General features: G+C 41.9%; 1 protein-coding gene and 1 long non-coding RNA gene across 2 annotated transcripts in view; one reads left to right on the forward strand and one right to left on the reverse strand.

The window, feature by feature from the left end:
- The window catches only part of CHST15 (carbohydrate sulfotransferase 15), a 525,836-nt gene that overhangs the window by 172,298 nt on the left and 326,214 nt on the right, over nt 1–27,324 (forward strand). The window lies entirely within an intron of this gene.
- LOC146866811 (uncharacterized) overlaps nt 1–27,324 on the reverse strand; it is a 347,751-nt gene that overhangs the window by 121,224 nt on the left and 199,203 nt on the right. Inside the window, exon 3 of the long non-coding RNA XR_014960617.1 lies at nt 19,497–19,583. This is a non-coding gene — a long non-coding RNA (uncharacterized LOC146866811). The remainder of the gene's footprint in view (nt 1–19,496; nt 19,584–27,324) is intronic.

The raw sequence follows: 27,324 nt of genomic DNA on the forward strand, positions 1-27,324 counted from the left end.
GGCTCTTTTTTTTTCCCTAAATTTGGATAGAGTTGAACAGCATAGTTAATATCTTCTATAAACTTATAAACACTTTTAAAAAATTGTTTTTTTTTCCTAAGGGTTTTTGTCCATGCGCGTACGGTGCGCGCACGGTGCATGCATGCGTACATACTCCTTGTGCGCATGCGTACGTGCTCCATGTGTGCATGCGTACGTTGTGCGTGCTCCGTACGTGCATGCGCGCGTGCTCCGTGCGCGTACGCGCTTGCGCGCCTGCTCTGTACGCGCATGCGTGCGTGCTCCGTACGCGCATGCATGCGTGCTCCGTGAAAAGTGTTGTTTCTTAATCACATGACTTGCCGCGCACTGTGCGCGCACGGCAAGTCATGTGATTAAGAAACAACACTTTTCATTGGTTTATAGTAGTTTCAGTTCCAGAAACTTCCAACACCACACCCACTCCTCTCATTATTACTTCTGATTCCCTGGGAGAAGGAGCTGAGCAGCTTTTCCAGTACTCCAGTACTTGAGAATGGCAGAGCAGCAGTCATCTTCGGGGAGTGAACAGGAGACCCTTGTGAGACAGAGACAGAGGAAACAGAAAGACTCTTTTATATGGCAATTTTTTACATTTCCAGACGGGCAGAAGAAGGTGAATGCTCCAAAAGTCACCTGCACTCTTTGTGATCGTGTCTTATCAAGAGGAGATCCTAAAAAGAAATACTCTTTTAGTATCTTCACTATAATCAGGCACGTTAGAGATGTACATCCTGTGGCTTATGCTCGAGCTGCTAGAGAAAACCCTCCAGCAGCTCAGCTGAGCACATCCGTAGCAGCTCAGCCGAGCACATCATCGGCAGCTCAGCCGAGCACTTCATCTGCAGCGGCAGCTTCACCTGCTTCAGTACCTCTGGATATACACCCTCTGTTTAAGAGAGTGCATATATGGTGCAATGCGTGCAATGCTCTTCTCTCTTATGCGGACACCAGCATTCCCCTAATAGAGAGCAAGATACAGCAGCACACGTGCGGCACCCTATAATTTTTGCCATGCTTTTTTTTCCCTCTGTCCCTCAATTAACACAACGGCTCTTTTTAGAGCCACCTAACATCTAAACAATTAAATTTGATTTTTAATTCAATTCTTTTATGATTCCGCCGTGCGCGCACCGTGCGCGCACCTCGCGACGGTGCGCGTACGGTGCGCGCACCCTGCGATTTAAAAAAATAATAATTTTTTTTTCACCCTTCATGGTCCTTCAGGGACCCCCTGACAAAAGGTAGGGGATCAGGAACTCTGTACCCTGCCCCCTTTTCACGTTCTCCACCTTTCTTTTTCACTGTCACACACAAAATGGCAGTCGACACTTCCTGATTTCGACCGATTCGAATGTTGACTGACATGAATCCACCAATCAGAATTACGCTCACGCACGTCACCGTGCGCGCACGGTGTGCGCACGGTGCACGGCTATAGATATTTATGTGCTTTTAACTGCAATTTTCTCAGGAACTACTGAACATATTGACACCATATATGCAAAAGGCACATCCCTGACCTGAGGACTACCTCTTTGCCAAATTTCAAGTAATTCTGTTCAGCCGTTCGGGCTGTACCTTCGACTAAAGGTCCTATGGGAAAATGCATGTGGAAAACGCATTTTGGGACCCCCTTTTTCTCGGCCCCCACTTGACGAATCACCCCGAGACTTTCAGGGTAGGAGCTGAGCAGAGCGCCCCATTAGTTTTGAAAATTTCGTGAGGATTCGTCAACGGGCGCCAAAGTTATTCAAAATAGAATTTTCAGATTTCCTATGGAAACTCGGTCCTAACTATAACTATCTACTGGCGACCGCCAGTAGATAATATATATATATATATATAAACATATTGTTATTTTAGCGTTTTTTATATGCCTATTGTTATAATTTTTATCATTCATTGTCCTTACCTGATATACGATATTACCGGCTGGAATATTGTTAGCAGGAAAAATGTACAATTGCGATGCTATGGTCCATAGAAAGTTTCAAATCCTTGGTTAAAAGTCTGCTTTCTATGTTTGAGGGATCACGTGAAACACCAAGGTGGTATTTAAAAATCTTGCAATGTTACGCATTTCCGCATGTGATCAAGGCTGCAAAGGCAGTCGAAATGCGTTATGACCAGCTCCAAGTGAATAATAAATATTTAAGTTTGCCAGCAAGAGGAGTTTGTGCTTTCTTCATCGCCGGCCGGACGGAGGTTGGGGATTGCAACTTATCGAGTTCAATACAATACGGAAGTGGGTCTGCTTTCCGTCAACGAACCCCCTCGTCGAAAGTAGGCTGCCATTTTCAGCCATATCGTAACGAAGTATCCAAGAAGGAATTTTTGGCGGCAGCCCCCTGCGCTACTACGGAATCGACTACCAGCCAGGAAGCAGCGGAAGCAGTTTCACTGGGGTGAGTGCCCGCAGTTAGTGCGCAGGTGGGGAGGTAATCTGTCATTTTTCCATTGGGTCAGCGAGTAAATTTTTCACGCTAGCCTTTCACTTAATAAGGAGCATGTCTGCGAGTGCGTTACAAGAACGCGAGGCGGATGCAGATGAATTGTTTAAAAATTTACCTACCTTGTCCAACCGCAAGTAAAGTTTACAAATAACTACTAAAGAAGGAGATGCTAAATCACTTCTGAAAGCGTTGGAAAAGTGTTTACGGAATGAAATAACAAAATGGTGGGAACAAAAATCCCTACAAAAGTATGAAGAAGTGGGAAGGGTCCCAAGAGGGCTTCGAATTTTAAAAACCCCAATCCTGATATGCTTACAGAATGGGCGGACAGTAATTTGAGTGCCTCAATGAATTTGGTGAAAATTGTAATACAATATGCCCAAATAGATCTGGATGAATTGCAAGATTAAATGAGCAAATTGACAAACTAGAACAAACTGAATATATATCCAAAACAAGAAAGGAGATACAGGAAAGAGTAAAGAAACAAGAGGACAAAATCAAAATAAGAAAAGTGCATAAATTCGCCCGTGATAAAGAAGATTATGAACTCGGTAAACTTTTTTCGTTTCCACGAAAATATGAAAATGTAAAGAAAATGCGTTTAAACACCATGGCAAAAAGTACCAGCAATTCCCTAAGGGAAACAAATGGAGGGGGAAGTAACGCAGAATCATCAGCCTCAGAGTTCAATTCACTAACAAGCGATAGTGACTCAGAAGAAGTGAGAAGTAACTCTCATAGTGCTACAGATGAAAGAAACAAATTGAATCCTGGAGAGGAGTTGAATTTTTTATCATACGACCGTCGGCAAACGCTGCGACCTCGCAACCAGCGGAAACAAACAAATCACGAAGAAACAAAAGGTGAAAAGCAAGGCGTAAGCTCAGAAGCGCCAAAAATAAGGAGAGGACAATGGCGCAAGCGATAGACGACAACACCATTGTCAATTTGTCCTCTATAACTTTAATCAAAGCAGAATCACAACCTTTAGCATTGGGACTCTCATATTGCCACGAGAGTAATTTTAATTACAGTAGAACGATAGTGGATATATTCAGTTATATAAGAAAGCTCAAACTCCAAAAATTCTTCACAGTCAAAGAAGGAAACAATCAACAGAGGGGCATTGTAATGAATGAGGCTAATGACAATAGTATGGATATTAATCTACAAGTATCAGATGCAAAACTACTGCTTACACTACATGAATTTAGCAGTAACACAACCACGGGACAAGACAGTACTACGATAAAAAGTTCAACGCAGGACAGATTAGACATAATATGCACAGATCAACCATGTGCAAGAATGAGTCCTTTCAGGAATAAATCCACTTTTTATCCAATGATGCCAAAAGATGCGATTGACATTTTTCATGAAAGCGTGGCAGAAGATTTAAAGCAACTATACCACAATGTCAATCATGGAAATAACAAAAAAAGAAAATGTCATGACAAAGAATACGACAATTTGATTTCAAAACTATAGAATAACCAAGAAATATTAATCAATAAGTCGGATAAAGGTGGTAATTTGGTGATGTGGCCCCACAAAGAATATATTCTAGAAGCATTACGTCAACTTGAAAATCCAATATGCTTTGAACAAATTTTCATGACAGTGTACAAGATAGCCAAAGATGAACTAAAGAAAAAATTACTGTCATACAAGAGGCAAGGCCTAATATCCAAGCAGGAGTTTGAATATATGCATAAAGAATACCCCATCATTCCAATAATATGACCAGCTCCAAGTGAATAATAAATATTCGAGTTTGCCAGCAAGAGGAGTTCGTGCTTTCTTCATCGCTGGCCGGACGGAGGTTGGGAGTTCAATATAAATATATATATACTCACTGAAAAACCAAAGGTTTCAGGGGCATTAAAGGTTAGGAATTGGCATTTAAAAAACCTTAGAAATTCACTGAAAAAAACATAGGTTTCAGGGGGGTTATAGTTAGCTGGATATTTCCCTCGTACAATACCCTAGAAATTCCCCTGTTATAGTTAGTTCAGCTAAATATACCTCGCGCCCCCGCAATGCACTGCTGATGACGTCACATATTACATCACTGATGACATCTCAAATGACATCACTGATGACATCACTAACGCACCTGAAACCTATGGTTTTTTCAGTGAATTTCTAAGGTTTTTTAAATGCCAATTCCTAACTATAACGCCCCTGAAACCTTTGGTTTTTTCAGTGAATTTCAAAGGTTTTTTAAATGCCAATTCCTAACTATAACATGCATGAAACCTATGTTTTTTTCAGTGAATTTGAAAGGTTTTTAAAATGCTAATTCCTATCTTTAACTTATCTCTGAAGATATCATGTTTAATGATTTTGATTGGATTTCTATATTTTTCAAATTCAGTGTGTCAATTTCATTAATTATGTTTTAAAAAAATACTTTTTTATCACCATTTTTTAAACTTATTTTTTCAATTAATTCTTTTAAAAATATGATTTAAATTTAATGGGTTTTTCAAACATATTTTTTTATATTTTTCAAAATATTTTTTAACTATATGTTCAAAGCTTTATTTTATATGTTTTTTTTCCATGTTTTTTGGATCCGCGCACCCTATGCGCACCGTTCTCGATCCATACGCGATAGCATCCGCGCATGGTATGCGTTGGGTACGTGTTTAGTGCGTGATTGCAATGCGACTGGTACGCGACTCCTAGCCTATACGCGACACGTTTGATGTACGTAACGCGACGTTTACACACTTCCGCGATGCGTCATATGCGTCTATGACACGGTAGGTGCGCCGATCCCGCGAAATATATAACATTTAAAAAAACATATATATACGTATTTCATGTGAATATTAATTGAAGACAAATCTAAACTAGTCTTAAAAGTAATATATTTTTTAATCTAATCCTATAATTTTTTTTATTTCAATTTCGCGGATGTGCGCTGGGTGCGTGCTGCCTATGCGCAGGGTGCGCGGATCCCATGTGACCTGCAAAAAAAGAGATTTGATTGGTTCATTACACTTCCTGTTCTAACTATTGAAAGACCCCGTCCAATTAAATCATTCTTCTTTGACCTTCTTTGGAGGAGCATCTCTTTGCAGAGAAGAAGATTTTTTAGACTAAGTTTACACTTAGCTCTAACTTTTTTCAACTAAAAATGGCTTCAGGGCAGCAGGCATCACCTGCATCTCCTCATTCATCTGAGGATGAATTTTTGGTGGAGGCACCACCCAAAGAATGTTTTTCTTCAGTGGTGTGGAAATTTTTTACTTTTCCCGAGGGGCAGAATAAGACCAATGCCACCTTGGTCACGTGCAAGATTTGCAAAAGAGTGCTGTCGCGAGGGGATCCAAACAAGAAATACTCGTACGGCACGGTAAGTATGATGAAACACCGAAGGACCCTTCATCCAAACAATCTTGCACGAGAAGAGTGCAAACAGATGAGAAACACTCCTGTTCTGTATCTGTAAAAAAGAATCACAAATAAATGTATATTATTAACTTTCAAATTATACTATTCCATTACTGTACAAACACATTTTATATAAAAACTGACTAAGAAACAATAGCCCTGAACCACAACTGTGACGATCGTTAAAACACTACATGCATACTACTTTGAAGCAGTTCATGCCCTAAAGCCTACCTCACTAAAAGACTACATGCTAACTGACTGAATTATTACAGTACTATAAGGAGACACACTGGGTGAGTAACAGGGTGTTTGCTAGAAGTGTATGAATACTGACTGGGGAATTGAAGGTGTGAAAGACAACTGTGCAGGTGGTTAGAGGCCTGCATGCATAGTGAATAGGCGTTTGAAGCAGTCTATGTCATAAGGCCTGGCTCACTGCATGAATACTTGGGTACTGACTTAATAATTAGAGTACAGCAAGGAGAGTGCCTGGGTGAATTTATAAGTGGTAGGCTTTAGGCGCAGGGAATGGATTAGTACTTGGTACTGAATGGGTTACTAGAGGAGTGCAAAGGGAGTGACAGGATGTTTGCTGGACTGTATGGATACTGACTAGGGAATTGAAGGTATAAAAGACAAGTGTCTAGGTGGTTAGAAGACTGCATGCATAGTGGATAGGGGTTTGAAGCAGTCCATGTGGTAAGGCCTGGCCCAGTGCATGAATACTTAGGCACTGACTGAATGATTAGAGTACTGCAAAGAGAGTGTCTTGGTGAATTTATAAGTGTTTGGGTTTTGACACAGTGAATGGATTAGTACTTGGTACTGAATGGGTCACTAGAGGACTGCAAAGGGAGTGACAGGGTGTTTCCTGGAAGTGTATGGATACTGACTAGGTGGATACTGACTAGGGAATTGAAGGTGTGAAAAACAACTGTGTAGGTGTTTAGAGGCCTGCATGCATAGTGAATAGGCGTTTGAATCAGTCTATGTCATAAGGCCTGGCTCACTGCATGAATACTTGGGTACTGACAGAATGATTAGAGTACAGCAAGGAGAGTGCGTGGGTGAATTTATAAGTGGTAGGCTTTTGGCGCAGGGAATAGATTAGTACTTGGTACTGAATGGGTCACTAGAGGAGTGCAAAGGGAGTGACAGGATGTTTGCTGGACTGTATGGATACTGACTAGGGAATTGAAGGTGTGAAAGACAAGTGTCTAGGTGGTTAGAAGACTGCATGCATAGTGGATAGGCGTTTGAAGCAGTCCATGTGCTAAGGCCTGGCTCACTGCATGAATACTTAGGCACTGACTGAATGATTAGAGTACAGCAAGGAGAGTGCCTGGGTGAATTTATAAGTGGTTGGCTTTTGGCACAGTGAATGGATTAGTACTTGGTACTGAATGGGTCACAATGGAGTGCAAAGGGAGTGACAGGGTGTTTTCTGGAAGTGTATGGATACTGACTAGGGAATTGAAGGTGTGAAAGACAAGTGTATAGTATGTTAGAAGACTGCATGCATACTGCATAGACATTTGAAGCAGTCTATGTGGTAATGTATGGTTCACAACATGAGTACTTGGAAACTGACTAAATCATCAGACTACTGCTAGGACAGTGCCTGGGTAAAACTTTTAAATTTTGAGTTCTGGCACAGTGAAGAGAATGTACATGGTACTGCACTTTAGTGTCAAACCCTGACTCATTTTATCAATGCATAAGCAAAGAATAGCTTCTAAAGCTACTAAAACTTGAAAACATGACCAGTTTTAAAACAGTTATCTGTCAGCAAATACACGATGTTACCAAATGCTTCTCTCACAGTGGTTCCCAAATGCACACAGACTCACAGTGTGATTCTAGACAAGCACCACTATCTCTCGGAGTTTACCAAAACTCATTCACTACAGTAGAAGTGGTAAGGGAAGTACACACAATCTACACATTTCAGGACTGCACTTTTGTGTCAAAGCCTGACTCATTTAATCAAAGCATAAGCAAAAACTGCCTTCTAATGCTACTAAAACTTGACAACAAGACAGGTTTTAAAACAGTTATCTGTCAGCAAATATACGATGTTACCAAATAGTTCTCTCACAGTGGTTCCCAAATGCACACAGACTCACAGTGTGATTCTAGACAAGCAACACTATCCCTAGCAGCTTACCAAAACTCATTCACTACTGTGCAAGGGGTAAGGAGACTACACACAATCTACATATTAAAGTACAGCACATTAGTGTCAAAGCATGACTTATTTTATCAATGCATAACCAAAGACTGGCTTCTAATGCTACTAAAACTTGACAACATGACAGGTTTTAAAACAGTTATCTGTCAGCAAATACACGATGTTACCAAATGCTTCTCTCACAGTTGTTCCCAAATGCACACAGACTCACTGTGTGATTCTAGACAACAACCATTATCCCTAGGAGTTTACCAAAACTCATTCACTACTGTGGAAGTGGTAAGGGAAATGCACACAATGTACATATTTCAGGACTGCACTTTTGTGTCAAACCCTGACTCATTTTATCAATGCATAACCAAAGACTGGCTTCTAATGCTACTAAAACTTGACAACATGACAGGTTTTAAAACAGTTATCTGTCAGCAAATACACAATGTTACCAAATGCTTCTCTCACAGTGGTTCCCAAATGCACACAGACTCACAGTGTGATTCTAGACAAACAACACTATCCCTTGCACTATACCAAAACACATTTCTTCATCTAGAAGGAGTACTACATTTTAGTATAGAAACATAACTCATTTCACAAATTCATAAACAATGACTGGTTTCTAATTCTACCAAAATATAAAAACAGCACAGTTATCTGTCTGCAAACACATGAAAAACACAAATGCTTATCACAGAATGGTTTCTACATGCACACACACTGTCAATAAGATTGTAGATAAAAAAAAGTACTCCCTACACTTTAACAGGAGAAATATATTAGTCTGATTAAAATCAAAATAGTCTACATACATCCCCTCACAATTAAATAACTCACCTTTTTGTAGATTAAGAAGTATATCAGTCACACACCAGATTTTCTTTTACAGAATCTCTGCACTGTGCACCTCTCAGCAAAAACAAAGAATGGAAAAGTTTCCCTTTCGTTTTCCACACATATACATGTAAACATCAAATCACAATCCTTCACACATAAATTCAAAAGCAAAAACACATTTCAATTGGTTAAACATTTCAACCCTTTCCAAATGAAATACATTTCAACCCTTCCCCCAATCTGCCTTCTGCCTGTTACCATAGAAACAGGTCATGGAACACTGCACTGAGCACACAGGTCACAAGTTCAGCACACTATGTTGCTAAACAAGACAGCAAGTGTGCTTGACTTATCAACATATCAGCTTATCATATATAATGTTCATTACAAACTGTTTTTGTCAACCAATAAGAATCATGCCTTTAACAAACAGAAATATACACCCTACCTTTCAGTGTAGAAAGTTGTAATACAACCAATGATTTCTTGTCTTTTTTCAATTTTTGTTTCCTTGGATCCGCGCACCCAACGCGAGAGAATCCGTGCACCCAACGCGATAGGATGCGCGCACCCTGCGCGCATTTCGACGTTTAAAAACAAAAAAATAAAGGGGGCCCCAGGGGGTCCTTCTGGGGCCCCCTAAGCACCTCTAGAGGGTCAGAGTATTTCCACTCAGCCCCCTTTATATGTTTTACACACTTATTCCCCTTCATTCTTCAGCCTCGCTTCTACCAAGGCAGAAAATGGTCCGCCAACAGTTCCTGGTTTCGAATGTAGACAGACACTCGATAGCCAATTAGCATTCAGCGTGCGATCGGGAGGCTGCGCGCTCGGTTTGGGGAGGGTGCGCTTACGGTGCGGGTAGGGTCCGCGGATCCTCCCCAGCCATAGATATATATGTACTTTTAACTCTAATTTTCTCAGGAACTACTGAACGGATTCACGCCATTTATGCAAAAGGCACGAGTCTGAACTGAGGACTACCTCTTTGCCAAATTTGCTGTCATTCCGTTCAGCGGTTCAGGCTGTAGCTGCGACAACAGATCCAATGGGAAATTGCATGGGGAAAACGCGTTTTGGGACCCCCCTTTTTTCTCGGCCCCAGCTTGACGAATCACCACAAAACTTTCAGAGTAGGAGCGGAGCGGAGCTGGCCAATTGTTTGGAAAATTTCGCGAGGATTCATCAACCGGCGCCAGACTTATTGGGAATAGAATGTTGCGGATCTCCTATGGACCGCCAGTAGATAATATATACATTATATATATATATATATATATATATGTTCCACCAAAGCGCCCTGTGCTTGGGAGCGCACACAACTCTGCTCTGCCCTCTGGCCTGAAGATGCAGTCTGCCTTCGTGTGCCACGTTTCATTCCTGTTGCCGACGCGTTTCAAGGTTTCTCAACCCCTTCTTCCTGGGCAATGAAAAAGACGACATCTGAAACTCGCAGCTGTTCTCATTTCCATCAATTTATTCATTTGTATGAGTTCTCATTGGACGGATGCATTACAATGCATGGTGGGACAGCGAGTCTTCAGTGCGAGCCAAGTGCTTCTCCTTTAGTAAGGTCAGATGTACATTCTTATTATATTTTCCATTCTTTCCTATAGTAGGTGCAGCTCATTCTGGCAGGCTTAATGAGCATATAGAGCAAAGTGCTGATCCAGTACTGTTTACTACAAACCGGCAGCCTTCTTAAGCTGGTTGCATTCTTCCAGCCAAACAATGGTGCAGCTCCCCGCGGTCAGACTACCGCGTAAATATGTTCCACCAAAGCGCCCTGTGCTTGGGAGCGCACACAACTCTGCTCTGCCCTCTGGCCTGAAGATGCAGTCTGCCTTCGTGTGCCACGTTTCATTCCACGAAGGCTGCCGGTTTGTAGTAAACAGTACTGGATCAGCACTTTGCTCTATATGCTCATTAAGCCTGCCAGAATGAGCTGCACCTACTATAGGAAAGAATGGAAAATATAATAAGAATGTACATCTGACCTTACTAAAGGAGAAGCACTTGGCTCGCACTGAAGACTCGCTGTCCCATCATGCATTGTAATGCATCCGTCCAATGAGAACTCATACAAATGAATAAATTGATGGAAATGAGAACAGCTGCGAGTTTCAGATGTCGTCTTTTTCATTGCCCAGGAAGAAGGGGTTGAGAAACCTTGAAACGCGTTGGCAACAGGAATGAAACGTGGCACACAAAGGCAGACTGCATCTTCAGGCCAGAGGGCAGAGCAGAGTTGTGTGCGCTCCCAAGCACAGGGCGCTTTGGTGGAACATATTTACGCGGTAGTCTGACCGCGGGGAGCTGCACCATTGTTTGGCTGGAAGAATGCAACCAGCTTAAGAAGGCTGCCGGTTTGTAGTAAACAGTACTGGATCAGCACTTTGCTCTATATGCTCATTAAGCCTGCCAGAATGAGCTGCACCTACTATAGGAAAGAATGGAAAATATAATAAGAATGTACATCTGACCTTACTAAAGGAGAAGCACTTGGCTCGCACTGAAGACTCGCTGTCCCATCATGCATTGTAATGCATCCGTCCAATGAGAACTCATACAAATGAATAAATTGATGGAAATGAGAACAGCTGCGAGTTTCAGATGTCGTCTTTTTCATTGCCCAGGAAGAAGGGGTTGAGAAACCTTGAAACGCGTCGGCAACAGGAATGAAACGTGGCACACGAAGGCAGACTGCATCTTCAGGCCAGAGGGCAGAGCAGAGTTGTGTGCGCTCCCAAGCACAGGGCGCTTTGGTGGAACATATTTACGCGGTAGTCTGACCGCGGGGAGCTGCACCATTGTTTGGCTGGAAGAATGCAACCAGCTTAAGAAGGCTGCCGGTTTGTAGTAAACAGTACTGGATCAGCACTTTGCTCTATATGCTCATTAAGCCTGCCAGAATGAGCTGCACCTACTATAGGAAAGAATGGAAAATATAATAAGAATGTACATCTGACCTTACTAAAGGAGAAGCACTTGGCTCGCACTGAAGACTCGCTGTCCCATCATGCATTGTAATGCATCCGTCCAATGAGAACTCATACAAATGAATAAATTGATGGAAATGAGAACAGCTGCGAGTTTCAGATGTCGTCTTTTTCATTGCCCAGGAAGAAGGGGTTGAGAAACCTTGAAACGCGTCGGCAACAGGAATGAAACGTGGCACACGAAGGCAGACTGCATCTTCAGGCCAGAGGGCAGAGCAGAGTTGTGTGCGCTCCCAAGCACAGGGCGCTTTGGTGGAACATATTTACGCGGTAGTCTGACCGCGGGGAGCTGCACCATTGTTTGGCTGGAAGAATGCAACCAGCTTAAGAAGGCTGCCGGTTTGTAGTAAACAGTACTGGATCAGCACTTTGCTCTATATGCTCATTAAGCCTGCCAGAATGAGCTGCACCTACTATAGGAAAGAATGGAAAATATAATAAGAATGTACATCTGACCTTACTAAAGGAGAAGCACTTGGCTCGCACTGAAGACTCGCTGTCCCATCATGCATTGTAATGCATCCGTCCAATGAGAACTCATACAAATGAATAAATTGATGGAAATGAGAACAGCTGCGATTTTCAGATGTCGTCTTTTTCATTGCCCAGGAAGAAGGGGTTGAGAAACCTTGAAACGCGTCGGCAACAGGAATGAAACGTGGCACACGAAGGCAGACTGCATCTTCAGGCCAGAGGGCAGAGCAGAGTTGTGTGCGCTCCCAAGCACAGGGCGCTTTGGTGGAACATATTTACGCGGTAGTCTGACCGCGGGGAGCTGCACCATTGTTTGGCTGGAAGAATGCAACCAGCTTAAGAAGGCTGCCGGTTTGTAGTAAACAGTACTGGATCAGCACTTTGCTCTATATGCTCATTAAGCCTGCCAGAATGAGCTGCACCTACTATAGGAAAGAATGGAAAATATAATAAGAATGTACATCTGACCTTACTAAAGGAGAAGCACTTGGCTCGCACTGAAGACTCACTGTCCCATCATGCATTGTAATGCATCCGTCCAATGAGAACTCATACAAATGAATAAATTGATGGAAATGAGAACAGCTGCGAGTTTCAGATGTCGTCTTTTTCATTGCCCAGGAAGAAGGGGTTGAGAAACCTTGAAACGCGTCGGCAACAGGAATGAAACGTGGCACACGAAGGCAGACTGCATCTTCAGGCCAGAGGGCAGAGCAGAGTTGTGTGTGCTCCCAAGCACAGGGCGCTTTGGTGGAACATATTTACGCGGTAGTCTGACCGCGGGGAGCTGCACCATTGTTTGGCTGGAAGAATGCAACCAGCTTAAGAAGGCTGCCGGCTTGTAGTAAACAGTACTGGATCAGCACTTTGCTCTATATGCTCATTAAGCCTGCCAGAATGAGCTGCACCTACTATAGGAAAGAATGGAAAATATAATAAGAATGTACATCTGACCTTACTAAAGGAGAAGCACTTGGCTCGCACTGAAGACTCGCTGTCCCATCATGCATTGTAATGCATCCGTCCAATGAGAACTCATACAAATGAATAAATTGATGGAAATGAGAACAGCTGCGAGTTTCAGATGTCGTCTTTTTCATTGCCCAGGAAGAAGGGGTTGAGAAACCTTGAAACGCGTCGGCAACAGGAATGAAACGTGGCACACGAAGGCAGACTGCATCTTCAGGCCAGAGGGCAGAGCAGAGTTGTGTGCGCTCCCAAGCACAGGGCGCTTTGGTGGAACATATTTACGCGGTAGTCTGACCGCGGGGAGCTGCACCATTGTTTGGCTGGAAGAATGCAACCAGCTTAAGAAGGCTGCCGGTTTGTAGTAAACAGTACTGGATCAGCACTTTGCTCTATATGCTCATTAAGCCTGCCAGAATGAGCTGCACCTACTATAGGAAAGAATGGAAAATATAATAAGAATGTACATCTGACCTTACTAAAGGAGAAGCACTTGGCTCGCACTGAAGACTCGCTGTCCCATCATGCATTGTAATGCATCCGTCCAATGAGAACTCATACAAATGAATAAATTGATGGAAATGAGAACAGCTGCGAGTTTCAGATGTCGTCTTTTTCATTGCCCAGGAAGAAGGGGTTGAGAAACCTTGAAACGCGTCGGCAACAGGAATGAAACGTGGCACACGAAGGCAGACTGCATCTTCAGGCCAGAGGGCAGAGCAGAGTTGTGTGCGCTCCCAAGCACAGGGCGCTTTGGTGGAACATATATATATATATGCAAAAAACAACACCGCCCCACTCCGTTGCTCTCTGCAGTGCGGGTGCGCCACTTGCGCGGGCGATAGCGCAATCAATTACTACCAAACACCACGTCTCTAGAAAGAACGTGCGGCGCACTCGGGCTCAATCCAAAGGAATTAACTTTATTCGTTCTTCTCCGTGAAGACTAACAAACACACGCGTTCCGGGACCCTGCCCTTCGTCAGTGTTAGTTTGTCAAGTTCAAAGTTCACATTTAAATAACAAATACAATCATTGGTCGATTGGACTGGCGAGTGACATCGACATAGGACTTTACAGCTGGTCAACCACATTTCATCGTAACCATAGCGGCCATACTTGAATGACATTGCAAACATGTAAATCATGTATTGTGCCTCGTGACACGTCATTGGATCACAATTTACTACAAAATGTGCATAATGTCATGCTAATGATAAACTATACAGTTAATTCAACATATGCCATTCATGTTCCAAGATGTCAAAAAAGGTTATCCAGTGACCAAACAATGACATGACCACTAAGTCAAAGGCCGAAAGCATCTTGCTAGATTGTACAATTGCGCCCTCCAATGGGCGTAGCCACAGCTAAAATGCTCGCGGTAGAAATTAAATTAATTAACCAGCGGTCCTGTCGATGGTGCTGTAACAAACTCAATTTTGATTTTTGAAAAAAAAGGAGAAGGACGAAAAGGTGAAAGGGGCATACACTCACACTTATATACAATATGTACAGAAATGTATCAATCGTTTTTAGAACGCAAAATTGAGCCCTCAGATGGGCATACTCAATGAACACAATTGAAAAATAAACAGGTTGCAGAAGGAAAACACTCAGTTTACAGGTATTTCTCAATGGTGTGATAGTGTTATGCAAAAATGTGGAAACCAGAAATTATGCAAGGACAAGCTCAGCCAATGAAGGACCATAATTCTTCTTCCATGTTAAGGCCCCCAGGGGTGCGAGTTTGTAATTCAATAATAAAACGCGCCTCTAACTGGCGTAGCTCTCTTACTCTGTCTCCTCCTCTTTCAGTGATGGGGACCTCGTCCAAGCAAAAGTGGCTAAGTTTGTCACTACGGGATTCATGTTTGTCTGCAAAGTGCCTGGCAACAGGGTAAGTTGTGTCACGGTTCGTGATTGCCCGTGTGTGCTCCAAAACACGTTTCTTGGCAGGGTGGATTGTACTACCGATGTATTGGAGACCACACGGGCAAACCAGGCAATAAACAACAAAACTGGTATTACAGTTCAAAAATTTGTTGATGCTACGTGTTCCTATTCTGCGTGGAACACTGTATTCTTTCACTTTTTTGCTGTTTTTGCAGGCCTTGCAAGAGGCACATGGGTAGAAGCCTAACGGAGTGTTCTTGGGGACCTTGTCGGAAAAGTGGCTACGTACCAACAAGTCTTTCAATGACTTGCTTTTACGATAAGTCACCTCCGGCTTAAAAGATGTATCCTGACCAATGATATTGTCGGTCTGTAGTATACTCCAATTCTTTTCTACTAGCTTTCTTATAACTCCAGCCTTGGTTGAGTAGCCCAAAATGAGACGGGGACCACCCGGATCATCTTTTGCTTTGTTTAATTCGGGTTGTTCCATACCAAGGAGGGAGTGTCTCTCAATAGACTGTACCTTAAGGGCTGTTTCGCTCAGGAGGGTATCGGTGTAACCTCTTTGTCTGAACCTTCTGAGCGATTCGCTTGCTGCCTTGGTGTAATCTATGGGGAGTGTGCAATTCCGTTTAAGACGCAGCAACTCCCCATAAGGAATGCTGTTGATGAGAGACCGTGGATGTTGACTGGTAAAGTGTAAAACTGAATTCCCTGCGGTGGGTTTGCGGTAGAGTTTAGTGCAAATCAAACCATCTGCTACGTACACTGAGAGGTCTAGGAAGGGTACCTCAGTCTTGCTCATCAAGCTGGTGAAATGCAGATTCAAAGAATTAGTATTAAGGATGTTGACATATTCTGTAGCTTCATCAGTGGTTCACGAAGCTAGAACGCACCTATGAAAAAGAAATCAGGAAGTGGTGGGAGGCGACCTCCCTACAGAGGTATCTGGATGTGGGCCGTATACCTCGGGGACTCCGTATTTACACCATCCCCTCATATGAAAATCCGGACCCCAATTTATTAAAAGACTGGGCAGAACATACGGTGGCATCTTCCAAAGGAATGGTACAAATATTGATTACATATGCCAAAAGCGACAGAACTAAACTCCTGGAGGAAATCAATGAGATTGAGCAGCAGATCTCTACTCTGGGGGAACACTCGGAGGTAGAAAACCTGAGAAGTCAAATGAAAAGCAGATTGATTTCATACGAAAATGACATCAAAAGGCGCAAACAAAGCAAGTTTGCGAGAGATCAACACGACTACGAATCGGGGAGAGTTCTGACGTTTGCCAGGAAGTATGATATACCGAGGAAAACCCTACAGTCGGCAACTTCTAGGAACAGAGTAGCGGATCAGAGAGACACATCCGAGTCTGAGGTTGAGCAAATTAATTTAATTTCTACCGCGAGCAGGCGCAATTGTACAATCTAGCAAGATGCTTTCGGCCTTTGACTTAGTGGTCATGTCATTGTTTGGTCACTGGATAACCTTTTATGACATCTTGGAACATGAATGGCATATGTTGAATTAACTGTATAGTTTATCATTAGCATGACATTATGCACATTTTGTAGTAAATTGTGATCCAATGACGTGTCACGAGGCACAATACATGATTTACATGTTTGCAAGGTCATTCAAGTATGGCCGCTATGGTTACGATGAAATGTGGTTGACCAGCTGTAAAGTCCTATGTCGATGTCACTCGCTAGTCCAATCGACCAATGATTGTATTTGTTATTTAAATGTGAACTTTGAACTTGACAAACTAACACTGACGAAGGGCAGGGTCCCGGAACGCGTGTGTTTGTTAGTCTTCACGGAGAAGAACGAATAAAGTTAATTCCTTTGGATTGAGCCCGAGTGCGCCGCACGTTCTTTCTAGAGACGTGGTGTTTGGTAATATATATATATATATATACATATATATATATATATATATATATATATATATATATATATATATATATATATATATATATATTGTTACTCCAAAATGCTGATTCCCTCACCTCACGTGCCAGCGGCCCTGAAGGAGGTGGCAACTCCTCCAATATTCCGCACACGTCTCCTCTGTATCACGATAATTATAATTGTAAGAGACTGTCAGGGCTCAATTTCATTAAGTGTGTTTATTGTTTCAAAGCCCCAGACCAAACGGGGAGTAACTGTTCCAAATGTGGGCACAATAGTTATCCACATAAAAAGAGAGAGAGGAGGGAACAGGAAAAAACCTAGGTCTAAACCCCACAGCCTAGAGGTAAGCTTAAGTCTTGTCTCATGATGCTCTCACACATCCTGAGGGATGTCATGCTTCATCAACGGGCGTTGCTCCTCGTTGGGCCGGCACTGCAATCCCCTACGGGCTTTAGCGGAGATCTTTTATTGGTAATGCCATATGATGAGTGAGGGTGTGAGGTAAAGGGTTCAAAAAGATTAGTGAGTGAGTGAATGTTAAAACTAGCTAAGGTATACCGAAAAGAAGCTAAGTTTAATGTGTGGGTTCCCCTGCCAGGCTAAAAAACCCGTAGGTTGTGTGTTACTGATAGAGCAATGATTTGCCTTAGTAACTCTCTGTCGACATGTTTTGCACCCTACAAATGGTCAGAAAGATCCCTGGCACTTCTCCAGGACCAATGAAGTGAGTGAAAGAACCGTGAATGGGTATAGAACCCTACTAAAAAAAGGAGAGAGGAGGAGGGCCACCCTTGTGTAAAACTACAAGGTGGCTTCAGCTCAATTAATGACCGCTCCTGTAGCAACCTAGCATGAAATAATATGTTGCTCCATAGGCTAGCGCATATTCGCCAGCACCGTAACAGGGTTGCCGTCAGGTGCATAGCTGTCAGCAACTACCCCTTACACGCCTGCCACTGTTACAGTGCGGGCGAACACGCGCTAGCCTAGCGAGCAACATATTACTTCGTACTAGGTTGCTACAGGAGTAACTCTGGGCGGTGAACTTAGCTCCGCTCGCGGAATTTTCCACACTCGTGTTACATGGGTCCCTTACTCACTTTGCCACTGAATTCAAGCTAGCCTGGCTGATGAGGGCTGGTGGCCTGAAACCGGTTGCAGGATGCTTTTTTCCGGTCCAGGGAAGACATGGCTTGGCAGTTCGGGCTGGACTGTTCCCATGAGGCACAGGGTCAAGACTGATTTGCATATAGCTGTGCCTGAACTGGGGTGGCAAAGTGAGCTAAAGAATCGTGATGGATTCAAACCAGATCTGTGACTGGGGGTGAGTGTTTGAAAAGTTTCAACACTCCATCCATCATCTCTTTGTGTTTGCTTTGTTCGCCCTAAGTTGGGAGGGTATGCCCAGACGTGGGTCCCTTCCTCACTTTTGCCACTGGATTCAAGGTAGCCTGACTGATGAGGACTGTTAGCCTGAAACCGGTCCCAGGATGCTTGTTTCCGGTCCAGGGAAGACATGGCTTGGCAGTTCGGGCTGGACTGTTCCCATGAGGCACAGGGTCAAGACTGATTTGCATATAGCTGTGTCTGAACTGGGATGGCAATGTGAGCTAAAGAATGGTGATGGATTCAACCCAGATCTGTGACTGGGGTGAGTGTTTGAAACATTTCATCACTCTTTGTGTTTGCTTTGATAACTATTGTGCCCACATTTGGAACAGTTACCCCCGTTTGGTCTGAGATTATTACATGGAGCACGTGTCCTGGACCACAATAAGCTCCTAGTCCCCCCCTCTTTTTTGATACGTATTTAATCAAAGCAACAGAAGAAAAATATCCCGACGTGTTTTGAAGCAAAAGCTTCTTGGTCACGAATCAGTTTAGGTTCACCATCTTACAACATAAATACATGTGATCAAGCCATCACCATGAAAATAGGGCTTCATAGGGCACTGATTATCTATTTGTTATATTTGGCAGCCATTTTATAGGGTAGTGGAGTTATTAATTATACCATTACGTTTCTAAAACTGGAGTTCAATCAGTTACTGACAATCATACATGTTTTGGTGATAATACATTTATAAATTATACAGTGCCGTCAACAAAATAAGGACAATATTTCTCATTTTTTTCTCATTTTCAGATCAATCTTTACAATTCACCCAATGTGGGTAATGTACAGACTTGCTCTTCTGTAACACCTCAAAGAGGATTTTCTTACAGTTCTGCCCCAGTGGGTATATACTGATTTATGCAATCCTCATTATAGTCCAATTCTGCCCCAGTGGGCCATATGACAGCTCTAACCATATACAAAAACATCACCTTCTTTAAATGGGCACTACATAACTCCACTGTGGGACGATTTCCCAAAGATGTAAGCTCTTTTGCATTCTTCAATCCCTGTGTAACCTACAAAACATTAAAAAACAGTATTAGATCAACTAACATATTCAATTAAAAACCTGTTAACTTCTTTTCTTTACACCACATGTCGAAATATTTCTCCAATTTCTGAAATTTAGCAAAATCCTAAAACAGTAATAATGCTCCCAAATGTACAGATAGTTCTTCGTCCCTATTCAAACCGATTGGAAACGGTTTCATATTTAATGATTATCTTGGACTCTATTCTGCGCAATATTTGGGTTCTATTGCCCCCTCTCTCTAGAATTGGGATTCTATCCAGTACGCAAAACTTCAACAAACTTGTATCTTTATTATGTCTCTCTTTGAAATGTCTCGCCATTGGATACTGTTTATCTTCATTTGTAAGTGCTCGTAAGTGTTCAAGAATTCTCTTTTTGGCTTTGTGAATAGTACTACCAATAATAATACTGTGAACATGGACATTCCAAGTAGGATACACAAAAGTCAGAATTACATGATGAGTGTTTACCAATAATGAAAGCTTGTTTTCTCTGAGAAAGTTGCACCTCCTTACAATTGTTACTATTCCTGCAGGCTTTACATGCACCGCAGGTATAGAGATCTTTTATACTGCTTTTGCTGTATATCTCTTGTATAGTGCTACGGCACAACACATCCTTCAATGATAAACACCTTTTAAAGGTGACTTGTGCATGATCCCCCACTGATTTTGCTAAGGTTTCATCAGTTTGAAGAACATTCCAGAATTTATTAAGACTCTTGAGGTCCTACGCTTAGGTACTGAACTCAGTTATAAATCTAACTGGTTGCTCCTTTTCAGTTTTAGCCTTTTGTACTAAAAGGTTCGCTCTCTTGACATTTTGAGCCCTGTCGTATTCCTGTTCAATGCCCTTTCTGGATTAGCCCCTTTCTATAAAACTTCCTCTCACTTCAGACATTTCTTTATCAAAAGTTTCCTCTAAACTGCAGTTTCTTCTGGCTCTGAGTAGTTTCCCGTAGGGAATACTTTCAATAAGGTTCTTTGGATGACAACTAGCTGCATGAAGTGTGCTATTGCCCGCTGTTTTTTTGCGGAAAAGGTCGCTCTCTAATTTGTCATTGCATACTCTTATTTTGATTTCAAGAAATTCAATCTCGGTGGGACTTACAAGACAGGTAAATTGTAAATTTAGGTCATTACTGTTAAGTAAAGTGACCAGATCGTCTGCTTCATCTTTTGTCCCATTCCAAATGCAGAATATGTCATCAATTTACCTCACCCAGAGGACCGCATGGTCCTCAAACAGTCTGATGTTGTTGACTATTTGTTCCTCCAAGTATCCCAGGTACAACCATGCGAAACTGAGAGCAAAGCAAGTCCCCATTGCAGTCCCCTGGTTTACCCATAAAAGTCCCCATCAAAGGTAAAAAAGTTGTTTGTTAAACAGATATAGATCATCCTCAAAATCATCTCTGTATGTAACAGATAAGATAATGAACAAGATCTCAAAAAGTGTCTGCAGGCATTAAGTCCCAGTTCTTGTTGTATACACGTGTACAAGCTGTTGACATCTAGCGTCATAAGCATAACGTTCTTTTCCCATATAATGTCATTTATTTGGCGCAAAAAGTCACCAGTGTCTTGGATGTATGAAGGAAGTGCTAGTACATATGTTATTAAAAAATGGTCTATATACTTCGGCGTGTTTTCATACATGCTTTCTCTTGAGGACACTATCTGTCTCCCTGGAGGCTTAGTGCTGTTTTTATGCAGTTGGGTAGCATATACAATGCCAGTAATTTAGGAAATTGCAGTTCAAATATACATATTCATTATCATCAATCAAAAGTTCATCTTTCCATTCATTTAACTGATTTTTGTGTATCTCAATTCTTTGGTTAGATTTAACCCTAGTGGATATTACATAACTGGTCTCATCATTCAACTGCCTCTTCCTTCTGCAATTGGCCAAACAACTACATTCCCACCTTTATCGGATTTTTTGATCACCACCGGTCTGTTATTCTTTAATTCATTCAATGCTTTTCTTTTTTTCCAATTCAGATTCCCTTGTACAAATTTCCTTTTTCTAGCCATATTTCTCAATTCATTTACCATACCCTTTTCAAATACCTCAATAGCATCATTGGTAATCTGGGGTAAAAAAATAGATTTAGGTTTAAATCCACTTTCACTTGCCAAATCAACTGTCACATCATCATTTCACAAGTTTAAATTGGATTATCAATCCAACCCACCGGCCCCTCAAGGTCCCCCATAGTGTGTAGCATGTCGATATCTTCTATAGCAAGGAGGAAAGGTTTGTCTTTTGTGGTTTGCATTTTCTGCATCTTAGTTCTGTATGGTCAGTTTCCTCCTTCCTTTAGAGAAACCTTGTGGCCGCCAGACTTCCTACGACCCAATTCAGAGGGCGATCCAGCAAAGAACTTGGGGGTCTGGTTTGGAGAAGACCTTCGGTTTTCGGTGCAAATTAAGAAACTCACCGGAGTCTGCTTTGGTACTCTCAAGTCACTAAGAAGGTTCTTCCCCACGCTACCGAGGCCAGCCAAGGAAATGGTCACCCGTGCCCTCATTCCCTCCCACATTGACTATGCCAATGCTCTGTATATTGGCATCCCCGGTTACTTGTTAAAAAAATTGCAAACCGTACAGAATGCCGCGGCTAGAGTTCTGTTTAACATCTCTGGAAGATCTAGCGTACGACAGCATTTACAAGATCTGCATTGGCTTCCTGTGGCTCACCGAGTGCAATTTAAAGCCCTCACTCTGGCTCATAGAGCCCTGCATGGCCTTAGACCATCGTATATCAGGAAGCGCTTTGCTTTTTATGCCCCCAGAAGATCTTTGCGCTCAGCCACTCAACGACAGATGGCGATCCCTCGATTCCGTAGGACGCGGCTGGGGGGTCAGTCCCTCTCCGTTAGAGCTTCAATAGCATAGAATTCCCTTCCCTCGGAACTACGGTATATTCAGGACTTCAGACTTTTAAAAAAACAACTTAAAACTTTTCTTTTTACTCAGCCGATTTAAATTCTTTGCTCCACTTTGTCACGGTCACTCTGCGCGCCAGGACACTCATGAGTATTTGTGCGCTGTATAAATACACGATAACATAACATAACATATAACATATCATTTGTTAAGTGTTAATTTCCTGATAAAATGAAACAAACAAATCAATTATGCTATTTGTATAATCATTTTCTGCCTCAGATAAAATGTAACCAGAGAGATTTACCACAGTTAATTTATCAGTCATTTTGATGCTGTCTGGACTCTTGTTTTCGTTCTCACAAAGCCGTCCAAGTTTCCTTGTTTCTTTGCGCCTCTTTTGGCGCCTCCTCTGCCTCCGCGTCCTATACCTGCATTTCCTTGCAGTATCTGGTTCCCCTTGGTTGCTTGTCTTCCTTGAGCCATAAGGTCAAACTCTTTAAACATTTTTGATTTTACTCCTAAAATTTCAGTTTGGATTGATGCATCGCATTCACTCGCATCGCTTACATTAGGATCTGGTATGCCGCCTGTGGCTCCAGTTGTTACTTGGTTTTCTTCTCTATTCTTAATGGTCATGGTTGGTGCAGATACTGTAGCAGTTTTATTTATTTCCCTTAATTGGTCAAACTTCCAGCCAAATGTCAATATCTGACCCTTCTCATAGTCAATCTGGACTCTGTAGAATTTTCGTTGTTTTTTTGCTTTAATTTCTTCCTCCACTTTGCCCAATCTAGCATTGAGTTTCTTCATTTCATTTTCGAACTCTGTCTCAGTATATTTGTTTTTAATAGCTCTATTAGCTTATCACTTTCTCCAGTTAGTCTCTCAATGTCTTGGTTAGGGTATTTGATTAGTAATTGTAACATGACAGTTGAACAATTGTCATTATTTGTTGCCCACTCCTCTACTAGATCTGGATCTGGGTTATTAAATGTTGGTGTAATGAAGATTCTTAATCCCAGAGGGACTCTCTCACAGTCCACATATTTCTGTAGTGTTGTGGCATCCCACCATTATATTGTTCTTGTTTGAGGGTTTTCCACAATTTGTCCCATAATTGTTTTTTTGTTTGGGTGTCATTTTCCACCATAGAATTACCATTTTGTATTCCCCTTATGTTCATGGAGTTTGGTGAAAACAGCTTGTCTGCTGCTTCTTTTTGAGTCTCTACTTGTTGCCATTGTTGCAGTCTCATTTAATATGTGCAACCAATATCATACACACACACATTTATATATATGTGTATATATATATACACATATATATATATATTCACTGAAAAAACCATAGGTTTCACACATGTTATAGTTAGCGGAAATTTTACTGATAAAAAACCAATGAAATTCCCCCGTTATAGTTACTGCAGGCAACTATAACTCACGCGACCGCAATCCTCTGCTGATGCTAATACTGTATTTAGACACTTATTTGCCCATGTCTTCTTCCATACATTTTTAGCTATACATATATTACAAATATTTATTTTTCATAAAGACACATATGTCATCAGCAGAAGATTGCGGTCGCGTGAGTTATAGTTGCCTGCAGTAACTATAACGGGGGAATTTCATTGGTTTTTTATCAGTAAAATTTCCGCTAACTATAACATGTGTGAAACCTATGGTTTTTTCAGTGAATTTGCAATGTTTTTTAAATGCTAATTCCTAACTATAACGTGTGTGAAACCTATGGTTTTTTCAGTGAATTTGTACGGTTTTTTAAATGCTAAGTTACTTTACGCCATTCGTGGCGTGCGCGCCCACTTAACGCAGTTCGTTCTGTGCGCGCACGGTGCGCTTACGCAGTTAGTGCCATGCACGCACGGTGGGCACGCGGTGCGCTACGCGCACCGCGTGCCCACGTTACGCTAGACATGCCTATGTGTGTGGGAGCTGTCTAAACAGCCCCTTTACATGTTTTTGGCCTTTAAATTTTAAAAATCACTCTCAGTGCGAGAGAGAAAATGGCGGCCGTCGCTTCCTGGTTTCGGCCGATTCGAATGTTTACTAAGATCTAAGAGCCAATCAGAATCGCGCTCGCGCACGCCACCGTACGCGTACGGTAAGCGCACCGTAAGCGCACCGTAAGCTGGCTCAGATATATATATTGATTTAAAGGCTATTTTCTCAGAATCTACTGAACAGATTTACACCAAACCTACAAAAGGCACTTCCTTGACCTGAGGACTACCTCTCTGCCAAATTTCTAGTAATTCTGTTCAGCCGTTCGGGCTGTAGCCCTGTCTAAAGGTCCTATGGAAAAATGCATGGGAAAAACGCGTTTTGGGACTCCCCTTTTATCTCAGCCCCCGCTTGACGAATCCCCCCGAGACTTTCAGGGTAGGAGCGGAGCGTAGCGCCCCACCTATTTTGAAAAATTCGCGAGGATTCGTCAACCGGCGCCAAAGTTATTCAAAATAGAATGTTGCGGATTTCCTATGGAAACGTGGTCCTAACTATAACTACCTACTGGCGACCGCCAGTAGGTAATATACACAAATATATAAATGTGTGTGTGTATGATATTGGTTGCACACATATATATATATATATATATATATATATATATATATATATATATATATATATATATATATATATATATATATATATATATATATATATATATATATATTACCTACTGGCAGTCGCCAGTAGGTAGTTATAGTTAGGACCACGTTTCCATAGGAAATCCGCAACATTCTATTTTGAATAACTTTGGCGCCGGTTGACGAATCCTCACGAATTTTTCAAAATAGGTGGGGCGCTACGCTACGCTCCTACCCTGAAAGTCTCGGGGGGATTCGTCAAGCGGGGGCTGAGATAAAAGGGGGGTCCCAAAACGCGTTTTTCCCATGCATTTTTCCATAGGACCTTTAGACACAGCTACAGCCCGAACGGCTGAACAGAATTACTTGAAATTTGGCAGAGAGGTAGTCCTCAGGTCAAGGAAGTGCCTTTTGTAGGTTTGGTGTAAATCTGTTCAGTAGATTCTGAGAAAATAGCCTTTAAATCAATATATATATCTGAGCCAGCTTACGGTGCGCTTACGGTGCGCTTACCGTACGCGTACGGTGACGTGCGTGAGCGCGATTCTGATTGGCTGTTAGATCTTAGTAAACATTCGAATCGGTCGAAACCAGGAAGCGGCGGCCGCCATTTCGTGTGTTTCACTCAGAAAAAAAAGAGTGATATCTTGAAAAGGGGGCAAGGGAGAGAGTTACAGACCCCCTAACATTTGTAAGGGGGGTCAAAGAAGGACAGAAAAGTACAAAGAAAACATTTATTGATTTTTTAAAAAAACGCGGGGTACGCGTACGGTAAGCTCAACGTACGCGTACGGTAGAAAAAAAATAAAAGAAAAGAAATGAAATGCAGATTTAAGAGTTTAGATATTAGGGGGCTCTAAAAAGAGCCGTTGTGTTTATGAAGTGATTTTTTAGTGGTACCTACAAGTAAGTACCGATGCAGAGTCTAAGGTTCAAGAGGAAGACTCTGTTCCCTTCATCATTGAAGTGCACACCATCTCCTCTATAAATGTCTTGCATGTCGTAACGCAAGTTGTTGTGGTAAATGGAACCCATACCATAGTCACGGAGGAAAGCAGAAACAGATTTGTTGACGTGCTTTCTTGCTTTGTCAATCTGCGGACAGAAATGATTGGACCAGTTCCATTTTTGCCTTTGGCATATGTTAGAAAACACAAAGGCAGTTTTAGGGAAAAGTGAAAACAGTTGTGCAAAGGTGTCCTTCATAAGCATTTCCAGACCTACCCCAGTCAAAGTGCCTAGGTCATTGCCACCACAGTGCACTATTATGAGGTCAGGGTGTTGGATTTGCATGAAGGATTTCACCAATGGCATCAATTGGTGCCACTTTAACCCTCTCTGACCAATCCATTTAATGTCTACATTTGGCAAAGCAAGGTCTCTCACCATATCTGTTTTCTCTGCATACTTTTCACTCCAGAAGACATAGCTGTGCCCTACAATCCACACTGTGAACATCTTCAAAGGAGAACTGGATGCACTCAGGAGGTGTAATTCAGTAGAATGGTAAAAAGAAATGAAAGACAGTTTGGAAATGGAGGCATACATATTTTTTTTATAAAAAAAAGAACTGATTGGCTGTTTCATACCATTCTAGAATAAAAACTAGGCTGTATGTGTAAATTAATAGAAGCATGTTTTGTATTGGTACAGAAAAATGTGTTACCAAAGAACAGTACTATGGATTTGCTGTTAGGTTTGAAAAGTCAAGCACTCTTGCTCTGTGGAATTGAAACATTGTTTGGTGAACTTCTGACCTAACTCCGCACAGCAGTGTTCCATGAGCTGTTGCTATGGTAGAAGGCAGAAGTCAAGTTGGGGGAAGGGTACTAGGCAGAAGTCAAGTTGGGGGAAGGGTACTTCTGGAAAAGGGTTGGTTTTCAACCAATAGAAATGTGTGATTACATTTGAAAGAAAGGGGGAAGCACTGAGATTTGAAATTAACATGTATATGTGTGGAAAAAGAGAGGGAAAGTTTGCCATTATCTGGTTCTGCTGAGAGGAGAGAGGTGTAAAGAACAGAGATCCTGGCTCTGATAATCTGCTGTTTGAGTGCCACATTTCTTTCACAGCTAACTAATTTTAAAGGTGAGTTTAGAGTTTGAGAGGGGATGTATATGGTAAATTAAGAAATGAATAATAGAAATGGAATTCTTTTTGTTGAAGTTGTGTTTATCATTTTCTGTTTTGGGAGAAATTTAAATGTGAGGAACATGTAA

This window comes from Triturus cristatus, chromosome 1_2 (assembly GCF_964204655.1).
Source record: "Triturus cristatus chromosome 1_2, aTriCri1.1, whole genome shotgun sequence".
Classification (NCBI taxonomy): Eukaryota; Metazoa; Chordata; class Amphibia; order Caudata; family Salamandridae; genus Triturus; species Triturus cristatus.